The sequence below is a fragment of the Oncorhynchus clarkii genome, chromosome 4 (genome assembly GCF_045791955.1).
Source record: "Oncorhynchus clarkii lewisi isolate Uvic-CL-2024 chromosome 4, UVic_Ocla_1.0, whole genome shotgun sequence".
NCBI classification, from domain to species: Eukaryota; Metazoa; Chordata; class Actinopteri; order Salmoniformes; family Salmonidae; genus Oncorhynchus; species Oncorhynchus clarkii.
In genome coordinates, this window is record NC_092150.1 from 57,721,502 (window position 1) to 57,736,157 (window position 14,656).

Sequence of the window (14,656 nt, forward strand, 5' to 3'; positions counted from 1 at the left end):
CAAAAATGTCCATGAATTAAAATCGACACAATAATTAGCATTTCCTGTAGGATCTTAGATTTGTAGATCAAGAGGTAGAAAACAATATACTGCGTTTCTTTCCGGCTACCCCTTTCACATATATAAAGTAAAGGCGGTATGCTTTTATTTTATTTAACTAGACAAGACAGTTAAAGAACAAATTCTTATTTTCAATGACGGCCTACCCCAGACAAACCCGGACAATGCTGGGCCAATTGTGCACCGCCCTATGGGACTCCCAATCACGGCCGGTTGAGATACAGCCTGGAGCCAGGGTTTGTTGTGATGCCTCGCGCTGAGATTGAGTGCCTTAGAACGCTGCGCCACTCGGGAGGGTATAAAGAAGACGGTATGGTAAAGATCACAAGATTTTGTTTAGGTATGAAATGGATGAGAGAAAGAGAAAACGAGGGTGTTAGGAAGTTTAGAAACGTCTTCAGATGCCATGTAAGTCTTATCTGTCACCTGCAGGCCACCTTTTTCTTCCTATATCAGCATATCTAAGTGGGAGGGAGCCGGGAGAACTACGGTTCTCATTTGACCAACCTCTTATTCCAGAGGGGATTTTCCTTCCTGCTTGCAAATTGATCCGGCAGCCCTTCAGCCTTTCAGGAAGCAGCCAAACTTCTCCCTCTCTCTAGCCAAGCTCCCAAACACTGTGTCCCATATAAAATATATATATATAAAATGTCGAAATGAGATCCACTCTGAAATAAAAAATATAAAATCACATTATAAGGTACAATGGAGATTTAAAAAACTATTTTTAGCAGTATCTCTTCTATCTCTGACCCCCCCACCACACACACACACACACACACACACACACACACACACACACACACACACACACACACACACACACACACACACACACACACACACACAGTGTGCATTATGTCTATGCGGTCAGATAAATCTGTGAATCGTAAAAGCAAAGCTTCCATCAATCATTCAAGTCACTCTTAGTAGTTATCTAGACCATCACACACAGACACAGACAGACACACACACACACACACTTCCTACACTCCCAGATTTTAATTGAAGAACCAAAAGAGCTGCTGACGCCTCATTTTGAATGCACAGCCATTGTTAAGGTGACAAAATAGCATGGGGGATGTGAGTGAGTGGGGCTGGATGGATGGGCCGGTGCATGGGCCATTCCCCAGTGTTTTGCAAATTAATCTGCCCTCAACGGCCTTTAGGAAAGACTGGATGAATCAAATGGGACAACCCCAACCCCCCGTACACACACACATATTCACCAATCAAACCCTCTGTCTGTGCTCAAGATGATTTAGTCTCAAACCGTTAACCATGTACTTTGCCAGTTAGACTGGGGGGGGGGGGGGGGGGGGGTAGTTGACAATGTCATACATTCACTGAGTTTCATTGTTTTAAAGAAAGAGGTGACTAGAAAAGTATCAAAATTATTGATCTGTGTAATGAACACGATGGGAGACAGAGAGCTGGTGTCAAGCGCAGGGCGCAGCAGGTGTTTATTTGTAAAGGACCACAGGAGGAGGCAGATAGCTGGGTCCAGGTCCAGGGGGTCCAAAAAGGAAACACTAAAGGCAGGGAAAAGGCTAGTAAGCGTCGTCTGGGAGATCAGGCAATAGGTTGGTAACAGGAAATCCAATAGGCTAAAGTACAGGCAGATGGCATCATTAGTGAGGCAGGCAAAAACTACCATACGCGGGAGGATTCAATTATGGGAAAACCAGCGCTCCGACTAGAAGTGTGTCACAAAACAATCAATACCTCACAATGATGGTGTGCAAAGAACTGAACTAAATAGTGTGTGATGATGACGTGTGTGACCAGGTGATCAGAATTCAGGTGATTGGGCTCTAGAGCGTGAGCTGCGTTCAGGGGATCTATGTGTTTGAGAGTGTGCGCTGGAAAGTGAGCTGCGTTCAGGGGATCTATGTGTTTGAGAGTGTGAGTTGGAAGCAGATGTTACAATCGGTGTATCTTAATTAATATCACTTTTTTTGCCACTTTACTTTAAAGGGAAGCAAATATACAGTGTATATATATACAAGTAGGCCCCATTGTGATACACAACACACTCTGTGATCCAGAGTTGACTTCTTTATAAACAACTAAGCCCTACAGAAGAAGAACCATATATGTGAATTTTACGTTATTGGATCAGTGATGTTTTCAAATGTCATTATGTGCTGACTGTAACATCAAGAGTTTTGTACAGACATATGCGTAGATAGCAGAGATGTGTAACATTCTAAGTTCAGATGATTTAGATTGTTTATACAAATCTAACTAAATCAGCTGTTGAAAATAATTTAAACTGGAGATATATGGTTATTCGTCTGTAAGGCTGGTGAATAACGCCTGAAGGGAACACCTTGTCTATCAATGGCATGTGCATATTGATAGAGGGTATGTGTGACTGTGGAGGCAGGTGAGGGGTTTGAAGAGCAGAAAAAAGTGTATTTTCTCTAAAACAGGGATTCTCTAACAAATTCCTTCGATGAGGAGGAGTCATACATTTGTAAGACTTTCCCCTTTCAATAAATCATTCTCTAAAGGACCACACACATCGCAACGAATGTAGATCTGCCGTTCGTCTGCTGATTGTTTGGCACGCTGTGTTTTAGAGACCACCCGCTGAAGTTTAAAATGTAAAATCGTTTTGCGCTCGGTTTTCAAATTACAGCCGACACTCTGCTCAGAGGTGCTAAGTACTCCCGGCCAGCAAACACTATTGGTAAACTATATATACAAAAGTTTGTGAATACCCCTTCAAGTTAGTGCGTTTGGCTAGTTCAGCCACACCCATTGCTGACAGCTGTATAATATTGAGCACACAGCCATGCAATCCCCATAGACAAACAAGGTGAAAAATCTGTCGATGTGCCCTTGCGCATGGCACTTAACCCTAATTTGCTCCAGGGGCGCTGTAACCACATTTCACTGCACCCATCTGGTGTGTGACAATAAAAAACAAACATCTTTATGAGTTTATACCAGCTATTAGCATGTCTCCAGACTGAACAGACCATCTCCTTTAAATGAACAGAAAGCCTGTTACTATTACCAGCATAAACATTAACTATTCATGAGAGAGAGAGAGAGAGAGAGAGAGAGAGAGAGAGAGACAGAGAGACAGAGAGACAGAGAGAGAGAGAGGGGCCATGTTTATGCCTGGTTCTAACATGCAGCCCTAAGTGTAGACCATTAAAATATGCATTGTGATCTGATTGGGAGATCCTGAGTGTAGGTTATTTCCCTGACATCTGGGATCAAGGACTCATAACCCCAATCTTTAAGAACGGAGATAAATTTGACCCTAACAATTAGAGGAATTTGTGTGACCAGTAACCTGGGGACGTTTTTCTGTAGTATTATAAATGTAAGAGTTCTAAACTTCTGAAAAGCACAATGTCTTGAGTAAAAGCCAAATTGGATTTATACCAAAACATTGCACGACTGATCATATTTACACCCTACACACACTGATAGATAAACATGTCCACCAAAATAATACCAAAATATACGCTTGCTTTATCGACTTCCAAAAAGCATTTGATTCTATTTGGCATACAGAACTGTTCTACAAAGTTATTGAAAGTGGTGTAGGGGGTAAAACATATGACATAATTTTCTTGCATTGAAATTGGCAATAAAATAAAATAATTATTTAACCAGGGGTGGGGCTTTCGTCAGGGTTGCAATCTGAGCCCGGCACTCTTCAATATTTACATCAACAAATTGGCTACTTTTCTAGAATAATTCTCAGCCCCTGGTGTTAGTCTCTACAATTCAGAGGTTTAATGCTTACTCTTTGCATATGACCTATGTCTGCTATCAGCCACAGCACATGGCCTACAGCAGAGCCTGGACCTGCTAGAGCAGTACTGCCAGACCTGGGCCCTGGCAGTAATACACAAAAAGACTAAAATAATGATTTTCCAGAGAAGATCCAGATCCAGGGAATTAGACCAAAGTTCTCAATTGGTAAAAAAAAAATATATAGTACTGCACACACTACAATTATTTGATTTAAAAATAAGGACACCTTAATGAGGCAGTGAATGAACTGCGAGAGAAAGCACACAGGGCATTCTACGCCATTAAAAAACGAACTCAAATTGAAATACCTATTAAAATTTGGCTTAAACGAATTAAATGTGTCATTGAACCAATTGCACTTTATGGCAGCGAGGTGTGGGGTCCATGTTTATACCTGGTTCTAACATGCAGCCTTAATCCTGATCTTTGACACATTCTGATTTTGACAAGTTTAGTCCATTGTAGACCATTAACACAAACAGTGTTACAGACTGTTGTTTTTCTGGCTGAGACTCATTCCCATTTTATCTGATTATGAAATCAAGCTATTACTTCATTTCCTGATGAAAATAGTGGCATTGAGGGAGGATCTATTGTTGGCAGGCTGGGAGGTGGTTCAAGTGCATGTCCCAAAACACACCTAATTGGCATGTTGTTATCAATGCAATCAAAGAATGCCAAAGGACCATTCAAAGACCCACCACTTTCATTTGCATGCGGGACTGAGTGTGAATACCTGTCTTCACAGTAGTTATTTAACTGTTCAATAAAACATGATGGAATACCACAATTTGGTCTTTATAGTACCTGTTTTATCTTCTCTATTTTATTTAATGAACTAAACCTGCATTGAAAATTGATATCTTCTGATGTAGCATGCCAGACACATGCCAAACACATTTGTTGAGAACGATTTACTTATGATTCTGTAAAAAGGGAGCGGAATTTCCACAAAGCCATATGTTTTCATAAACACGCAGCAACAGCAGCTTAGCCGCCTGGTCAGTCCAAAACCTTTCTTGATGTCACGTCTGTCGGGCCGGTGTCAAGGTTTATCAGATGGTCATGGCTTTCATCTGTGCTGCCGTCAGCATTTGGTTTCCATTTAAATATCTCAATGCCAGTTACAGTCAGTAAATTAAGGAGCTCAAACCATTCACAAGCAGGAAATGAGGGTCCAATTATGGCAACCCCAGGGAGCAGCAAACGGCCTTTAAGAACAGAAATATATAGAGACGGGAAGACTGAAAGGAGAGAAAGAAGGATAGAAAAATAAAGCTGTTCAGTGTTTAATCTCCAAGCCGGTGAATATCCAGAAGCCATGTAGCTTTGTGTCTGTGACTGATAAGGTCATGTCATGGTTGGACTGACCATTTATGCTGCGATAGTTTGTGTCGGGGGGCTAGGATCAGTCTGTTATATCTGGAGTATTTGTTACGGGTGTGTACGGGAGGCAGAGTCAGGTGCAGGGGAGCAGAGTAGAGTTAACAGGCGCACTTCTATTCCGGTCAATAAATAAGCACAAAATTACATCAAAGTGCCCAAAACATAGAACATGTACAAAAGTCTAGTGCGTGAACATACCCACATAACAATAAACAATTACACACAAAGAGGGGAACAGAGGACTAAATATATGCAGTGTGATAGATAATTAAAAACAGGTGTGTATGGAAACAAGACAAAAGAAATAGACATATGAAAAATGGATCAGCGATGGCTAGAAAGCCGGTGACGTCGAACGCCGAACTCCGCCCGGACAAGGAGAGGAGCCGACTTCAGTGGAAGTCGTGACAGTATTTCTCCTGTCTTATCCGGTGTTCTGTGTGAATTTAAGTATGCTCCCTCTAACTCTCTCTCTCTCTCTCTGTCTTTCGCTCTTTTCTCTGTTCTCTCGGAGGACCTGAGCCCTAGGACCATGCCTCAGGACTACCTGGCCTGATGACCTCTTGCTGTCATCTGTCCACCTGGTCGTGCTGCTGCTCCAGTTTCAACTGTTCTGCCTGCGGCTATGGAACCCTGACCTGTTCACCGGACATGCTACCTTGTCCCGGACCTGCAGTTTTCGACTCTCTCTCTCTGTCTACAGCACCTGCTGTCTCTAACTCTGAATGATCAGCTATGAAAAGCCAACTGACATTTACTCCTGCAGTGCTGACCTGTTGCACCCTCTACAACCACTGTTACCAACCACCAACCACTGTTACCAACCACCAACCATTATTATCATTTGACCCTACTGGTCATCTATTAACGTTTGAACATCTTTGCCATGTACTTTTATAATCTCCACCTGGCACAGCTAGAAGAGGACTGGCCACCCCTCTAGGTTTCATCCTAGGTTACTGTCTTTCTATGGAGTTTTTCCTTGCCACGGTGCTTCTACATCTGCATTGCTTGCTGTTTGGGGTTTTAGGCTGGGTTTCTGTATAGCACTTTGTGACATCTGCTGATGTAAAAAGGGCTTTATAAATACATTTGATTGATTGATTGCGACTTCCTCTCAGTCTGCCAAGCAGAGAGTATATTTGAGATCGAATACATTGCAGTCGGCGAGTGCAAACTGACTGATCTACAAATCATAATGAGTAGTCATTTAGGATGTTATTTGTAGATCAGTCAGTCGGCAGTCGTTGATTGCAATGCCGCCGGAATCAAATGCATTATGTGTATGTTGACAACGGGGGGCATGGTGGTGCTAACAATCAAGGTTTCTCTGGATGGACCTCTCCAGATGTGAGTGTGTAGTGTCTGGTCCATAAAATCAAAGGGCAATTTGGTAGATTTGTGTTAAAAATGTGAGAAAGGGAGACGCTAGTGGGCTTGTAAAAGCAAATTGGCAACCATGGGGTTTAACGTTAGACAGATACCATGTTGCTTTAACATGTTACATCTTTAAGGAGAGTGTTGTTACTCGGGTGAAACACTTCAGTTCCTCTTTCTAGCCATACACTACATAACCAAAAGTATGTGGACACCTGCTCATTGAACATCTCATTCCAAAATCATGGGTTTAATATGGATTTGTTCCCATCTTTGCTGCTATAACAACCTCCATTCTTCTAGGAAGGCTTGTTGGAACATTGCTGCCGGGACTTACTTCCATTCAGCCACGAGCATTAGTGAGGTCGGGCACTGATGTTGGGCGATTAGTCCCTGCTCACATTCGCCATTCCAATTCATCCCCAAGGTGTTCGATGGGGTTGAGGTTAGGGCTCTGTGCAGGCCAGTCAAGATCTTCCACTCCACTTCTTCCAATCTTGACAAACCATTTCTGTATGGACCTCGCTTTGTGAACAGAGGCATTATCATACTGAAACAGGAAAAAGCCTTCCCCAAACTTTTGCCACTAAGTTGGAAGCGCAGAATTGTCTAGAATGTCAATGTATGCTGTAGCTTTAAGATTTCCCTTCACTGGAACTAAGGGGACTAGCCCAAACTATAAAAATCAGGCCCAGACTATTAATCCTCCTCCACCAAACTTCACGCATGGTGATCTCAGGCTTGTGTGCGGCTGCTCGGCCATGGAAACGCATTTCATGAAGCTCCCGACTAACAGTTATTGTGCTGATGTTGCTTCCAGAGGCAGTTTGGAACTCGGTAGTGAGTGTTGTAACCGAGGACAGATTATTTTTACGCGCTACTACGGGCTTCAGCACTCGGCAGTTACGTTGTGTGAACTTTTATAGTCTACCACTTCAATGGCTGAGCCGTTGTTGCTCCTAGACGTTGCCACATTAACAGCACTTACTGCTCTACATGGGCAGAAATTTGCTGAACTGACATGTTGGAAAGGTGGCATCCTATGATGATGCCACGTAAAAAGTCACTGAGCTCTTTAATAAGGCCATTCTACAGCCAATGTTTGTCTATGGAGATTGCATGGCAGTGTGCTCAATTTTATACACTTGTCAGCAATGGGCGAGGCTGAAATAGCCGAATCCACTAATTTGAAGGGTTGTCCACATACTTTTGAATTTATAGTGTAGGTGACTTGACAACATGATAACATGTAATAGTTGCTTTTCCATCTCCAAACAAGCATGGCAAAAATCAAAGCACAACACATGAAGGATGGAGGAGAACCCTGCATAAAGTGCCATAGTCATTAATTTCTCCTCAGTATAATTGAAACACACTTAGCAGTCCCCCGTTGAGGTTGCCTCCTCGATTTGCATTTGAGCGTGAGGAGCTCAAATCCTCTGCCTTCCCTTTTCGTCTGCCAACTTTTTCTTGACACATAATGGAATTGTCTCGGTTGTCTACCTGATATAATGTTGTCTAACCATGGCCTCCAGTCAGAGGTCCCGTGTCAACTGGCACCCTATTACCTATTTAGTGCACTACTTACCATAGGGCCCTGGTCAAGTAGGGAATATGGTGCCATTTGGGATACAGTCAGAGACAAATGGGGAAAGAAGGGCTGCTTCAGGTGAGAGCTATTAAAGGATATCAGACTCCATCTTTGGCTGAGTCGCACTGAGGTGTTTGTTTGCAGAGGGAGGCAAATGTCCCTGAGTGGATCCTACTATCTCTGCCTGTGGTACTTATCTGATAACTGAATGTCCTGATGAGGTGTTGATAGAAAGCTGTGTTTGACTTGGTGGATCACTACTGTGTTCCTTCATAGCAGTTTTTCATATTAAGGGCCCTTCTTGAATTAAACTGAAAGGTGAGTATAGTGATGGATTTCACCTTTTGGGGCTATTACAGTGGTAATTGCATTAGGAGGTAGTGTCAGCTGTGCCACAAATACAAATACAAATACTGACTCTGTTCATGCTGTACCGTGAACACATCTACAATGCAGATCTGGGTTCAAATTGTATTTGAAAACTGAGCATGCCTAGCTGGTGGAATAGAACCAATGGAATATTCCCAAAAAGTACAACCCCCTCTGAAGGCAGGCTCAATCAAACATTCAAAGTATTAATATTTTTTTAAATACTATTTGAACCCAGGGCTGCTATTCTGTACTGTGGGAAAGGACCCAGACTATTTACACTCACTTAGTTGTTTATTTATTTTACCTTTATTTAACTAGGCAAGTCAGTGAAGAACAAATTCTTATTTACAATGATGGCCTCCCACATGACCTGGGGTGATCAGATCAAATAAAAAAATCTCAGATCCACCCCACTGCCTAGCCTAAAGAGCTCGCCAGCTTGTATTAAATTAGTTAACTCTGGTTCGTTCAGCCATTCCTATGGGGAAAATGAATGGGGAAAGAATGGATTTTTGGGATAAATGCCAAAAATAAGGTCTGAGGTTAACATATCTTAGGATATCTTACGTGTTTTGTTCTATGAAATAATATGAGCCAGTTAACATGGCCTTTATGAATATGAAGCCTTTGTGCTTTACACCCTAACCCATAAATGCTTCAAATTGCACAAAAAGTGACGTTAGCTGATGAAGATTATCTCATAAAACTAAATATATAACATCTCCACCTGTGTTTACCACAGACATTATTTTCGGCATTTATCCAAAAACCCTATAAAAACTAAATTCATTACCCCAAGGTGGAGTTAGTGCCTACAAAAAGACGCCATTACAAAGGCTCTCTAATTCAAAACAGAACTCCATATTAAGGTGAAACCAAAGAAATAGAATGAGTAGAACAGGTTTTGAACCTCTGACCTTCATTCTTATTCTATGGGTTAAACTATGCTGCTTGGCTTATTTGTGTTTGTCTCTTGCCTTGTGACACATTGAGTCGAGCTCCCTAGTCTTATCCACCTATAGACCAAAGCAGTTAACAGTAGCTCTAATTTGCATTGGGGTCCTATCGTTTTCCAGATATATGCTATTGCAGTAGGGAAGTCAATAGGAGTTGCATAGGAAATCAATGGGTCCATTATTCTCGACAGTTTACAGCCCCAGACTCACTTGTGTGGGATAAATTCAGATAAAGCGGGGGATTGCAGATCACTTCTTTTATCTATTTATATCTTTATTTCCGTTTTCTCTCCTTTTCAGTGGCCGCTTTTCAAACATTTGATTTGCTTTTATCTTTAATTTCTCTGGATATTTTGATTCCCATTCAGGCCTTTACAAGTGAAATACAAGGGTATTACAAGGGTATCAGGGACTGTTGAAAACATACCTATCTCCCCCAATGCAAATGGGGGAGATATTTTGGTTCATTTAGAGAGAATCTGTGAATACCCTTTCCCATGGTTTTACATTGTAAACACATTACTAGACATGTCCACACTATTTCCTTTCTCGTAAACTTATTTACAGTATACAACATTTCCACATAGGCATTGTGACCGGAGTAGAATACTCTTTTTAGTTCAAGTTTAAACCCAGCAAACAAAAATTGGTTCTGTGAAAGTTCCCAAAACATTTGTTAGGTCAACTGTCCAGTTGTGCGGATGATTCTACAAAGTTTATTTTAGCGTGCAAAAAACATTTACATAATTTAGCAGATGCTCTTATCCAGAGCAACTTACATTAGGGAGCACATACATTTTTATACTTTTTCAAACTGGTCCCCTGTGGGAATCAAACCCACAACCCTGGCATTGCTACCACCATGCTCTAACAGCTAAGCCACACGGAACATTAAGATGACCCTTAATATTTTCATAGCTGTTCAACAGCGTGTTTCAAAACATTATTCTTTGACCTTTCCCAGTCTCTTCCCTCTCTCTATGGTGACTGTCAGAACAAATACTATATGTTATAGTAGTCTATAACTTCTCTGTCAGTGTAACCAACAGTTCTCTGTGGTCAGTTGGTTCACAGAGCCACAGACACAGCTTCTCCAGCTTGTTGCAGCCAGGACAGCTGTGGCCCTGGACCCACCCACACACCACTGTTTGCCTCAGCCCCGAAAAAGGGGTGACAAAAGGGTCTTAGAGTCTTTTCTAAATGTGGAGCTCTACTTCAGTCAGGCTATCAGCAGGTCTCCAAAAGCACTGAATGTACATCCAGCAGCTGTGGTTATGCCATTCATCCTATTGACTGGAGCCCAGAAGCCCACTCCTCCTTGCAGCATGAGCCTGTCTCAGACTGCGTATGTAAGCCTAGTTGCACCAAAACAGCCCTCCCACTGCTCTAGTCATGTTATAATAGGATTTCACTACTACGTCTCTCTGGGCCAACCAGGTCCTCCATTTTGAGCCTCGGTTATCTACTTATTTCTGCATTCAACCTGGCATGGCAATCTCAACAAAGCGACAAAATGATCCAGCTACTGAAAAATAAGAGTTGCTAAAACAAATGTGTTTTCAAAAATGTACAGGTGTTCTTTGTGTGGGGGATTTTATAACTATCAGCCTTATTGAGGGTTGGCAAGTCCTCCTTGCAACTGACAATTCTAATGTCTCACTCCTGCCTTCCTCGTTCTACACATCTGAAGCTGTGCCTCTAGCTGGCCTTTACGCTTATTTTTAATGGAAAGCCTCCGCGAAGAAGTCAATTTCCTGTGCTGTTTTAAAGGTGGCTGTGGGGGCCCCTGATTGGCCCCTTGTAAGCTCCTATGCATCCCAAATGGCACCCTATTCCCTATTTAGTGCAATTCTTTTGACCAAGACCCATAGGGTGCAATTTTGGGTACAGCCCTACTGTACCAACCAACCAACACACATGACACCCTGGTGCTGGCATAGTCTGATTTACAGACTATGGTCTATAAATCATCACCCACACCCTTCCAGCTGAGAATGGAAAATCAAATGGCAGGAGTTTAGTTTAGAAGGTAGGGTTGGTGTGCATTCCACCAGAAGAATATTCGCTACCTATCAGCAGCTAGAAACACTCACAGAGAACCACAGAAGGAGAGATGGAAAGCAGAAGGAGAGATGGAAAGGAATGCGTGTGTAGTGTGTGAATTACACCGTGACATTTAGTGGGGGTCTATGTGTGCATGTTTTTATGGGTTTAATAATAAATATGCAATTTTATGTTATTTTTATGTATTATGTATTATGTATTACCTTTTAATTTGTCATGAGTGTAACAGATGTGAAACGGCTAGCTAGTTAGCGGTGGTGCGCGCTAAATAGCGTTTCAATCGGTGACATCACTTGCTCTGAGACCTTGAAGTAGTGGTTCCCCTTGCTCTGCAAGGGCTGTGGCTTTTGTGGAGCGATGGGTAACGATGCTTCGAGGGTGACTGTTGTTGATGTGTGCAGAGGGTCCCTGGTTCGCGCCCGGGTATGGGCGAGCGGACGGTCTAAATTTATACTGTTACATGAGCACACAAACAGTCATGATGTTTTAATCTTATTGTCAAACAAATCACTTCAAAAAGTAGGCTACCTGTGCATGTTCGTCCACTTTGTTAAATATTTTCAATGGTAAAAGGCCTGAGTGAACTATCTTCACTTATCCACCATATTTGGTGGGACTGTGCAGGCACATGGGGGAAAGATTGTTTAAACTATCACACATATAGAGCTGGGGGTGTTCGTTTCATTTGGAATAACCTTTTATTTTAACCCTATCAGTCCTGAGACCCCAGCATAAATCGACTTTTCATTTATCTTCATGTCCAGCCCTTTATATCTAGCCTCACAATGAAGTGTTTTACCATTTTCTTTTCAGGACAACCAGGGCTACACGTAGAACACAAAGAAATTGGCATAAATAGTTGTATTCATGAGTTTTGCTGACAAATGTCAATAAGAAAAGAAAGTCTGCCAAAGAAAAATCTGATAAAAATGAAGTACAGAAATAGTCTAATGGGTTGTATCTACGGATATAAGAGAAATAGACAATGGTAGTCTGTAGCTCAAGCACACAATGTTTTTAAAGGGGTGCCGGCGTTACGGTGGGACTCATTGAGTTAATATTTACCACTGTAGCAGTACAAATGGCATTGTAAAGAAATAGGAGAATGGCTAAATTACCATTATTTAGACACCCACCTCCCCCAAAGTTGGACTTTGTTGGATTTCCCGTAATTCATACTGTGTGTGCATGTGCATGCTTGCGTGCATCTATAACGGATGTCACACTGCTTGCTTAGTGCATACCACTTGATTTGGCTCAAACTAAGGCTGAAACCCCGGCCCTCCGCTTTGCTAGCACACATGACCACCCTCTTACTAGTCGGCACCACCGAAAAGATAACTAATCGGTGGTGCAAGTGGGGACACTTCAGGCTGAGTAGTAAGTTTCCCACATCCCCATTTACTAAACATGTGTGCGAGAGTGAGAGAGACTGAAGGGGGGTGGGGGGGGGGGGGGGTTGAAAGTTCCTTCTTATTCATAATCAAGATGTCATGTGACACCTATCAAACTTAAACTAAACCAATGAGTCTCATATCGTTTTCCTCCTTCTCATCGCTTGCCTTCCTTATAGAATGCACCCAGATGACCTTGCGGGGTAACAACATGACAGAGCATATTTCCCTCATGGTGACATTCCACCAGCACAGCTGAGAATCTTACATTTCCTGTGTCCCAAATGGCACCATATTCCCAGGGCCCATAGGGAACAGGGTACCATTTGGAACACATTATCAGTCGCTCACTCCGTTCCCTCTACTACATGCAACATAACGATCAGCGGCAAATATTCTGCAAACAACAGCCCTGTCTTGTCAGTGGATAACGACCAGACATACAGAAATTCTTTGAGTAGCTTCAGCCTCACTGCTGAGTTATACCATACCATATACCATATAATGAACAACTAACAAGGAGGGAATATCAGGCCTGATGGGAGATGTTTAGCATGATTTAGCTAGCGGTTTGGGAAAGTAGATTCAAAAAGGGGTGTGGTATCGAGGTTGTGGTGCCCTGAATATGTACTACTTGTACAGATGTAGGATCTTAATTTGATCACCCTGTTGTAAGAGAACTTTCCTGCAATGCAGGAAACGATGTTCGGGCACACAATATTTATTTTCCGAGGCAAGCCGAAGTCGGTGTCGGTAGCCGAAGTCGGTAGCCGAAGTCTACGGCTATTCGGCGGTGATAGGTCAACATTAGGGATTCTTCAAAAAAGTATTTGTTGTCATTCAATAAGAGACGACTCGTTTTCATGCACATTTCTTCACTGAGAAATACTGCACCATCTTAGTTAGATGTAAAATTGTGTGACTAAGATCTCCTTGGCAAAAACATCAAAATTATTGACAGATTTCTCAAAACCGACAAAATTAATATTGCTGCTTTTTCTCATTTTCAAGCGAAGGTCTTTAAGGGAGTATGCGAGCACACTTGTTCGGTTCAGGCGCCAGCCGAACTGAAGCATACTGGACGCCTTAAACTACTTATGGTATAGGGGACGCTTGCGTCCCACTTGGAAAAAAACAAGGGAAAATGCACATCGGCAAATTCAAATAATGATATAAAATCAAACATTCATTAAATCACACATGTAAGATACTCAATTAAAGCTACACTCGTTGTGAATCCAGCCAACATATCCGATTTTAAAAAGATTTTTGGCGAAAGCATAAGAAGCTATTATCTGATGATAGCACAATGTCAACAAAGAGGGTAGCATATTTCAACCCTGCAGGCGCTACACAAAACACTGAAATAAAATATAAAACATGCATTACCTTTGACGAGCTTCTTTTGTTGGCACTCCAATATGTCCCATAAACATCACAATTGGTCCTTTTGTTCAATTAATTCCGTCCATATATATCCAAATGTCCATTTATTTAACGCGTTTGATCCAGAAAAAAACAGCTGCCAAAAACGCAACATCACTACAAAACATTTCAAAAGTTGCCTATGAACTTTGCCAAAATATTTCAAAGTACTTTTGTAATACAACTTTAGGTATTTTAAAACGTTAATAATCAATCAAATTGTAGACGGGGCTATCTGTGTTCAATACAGG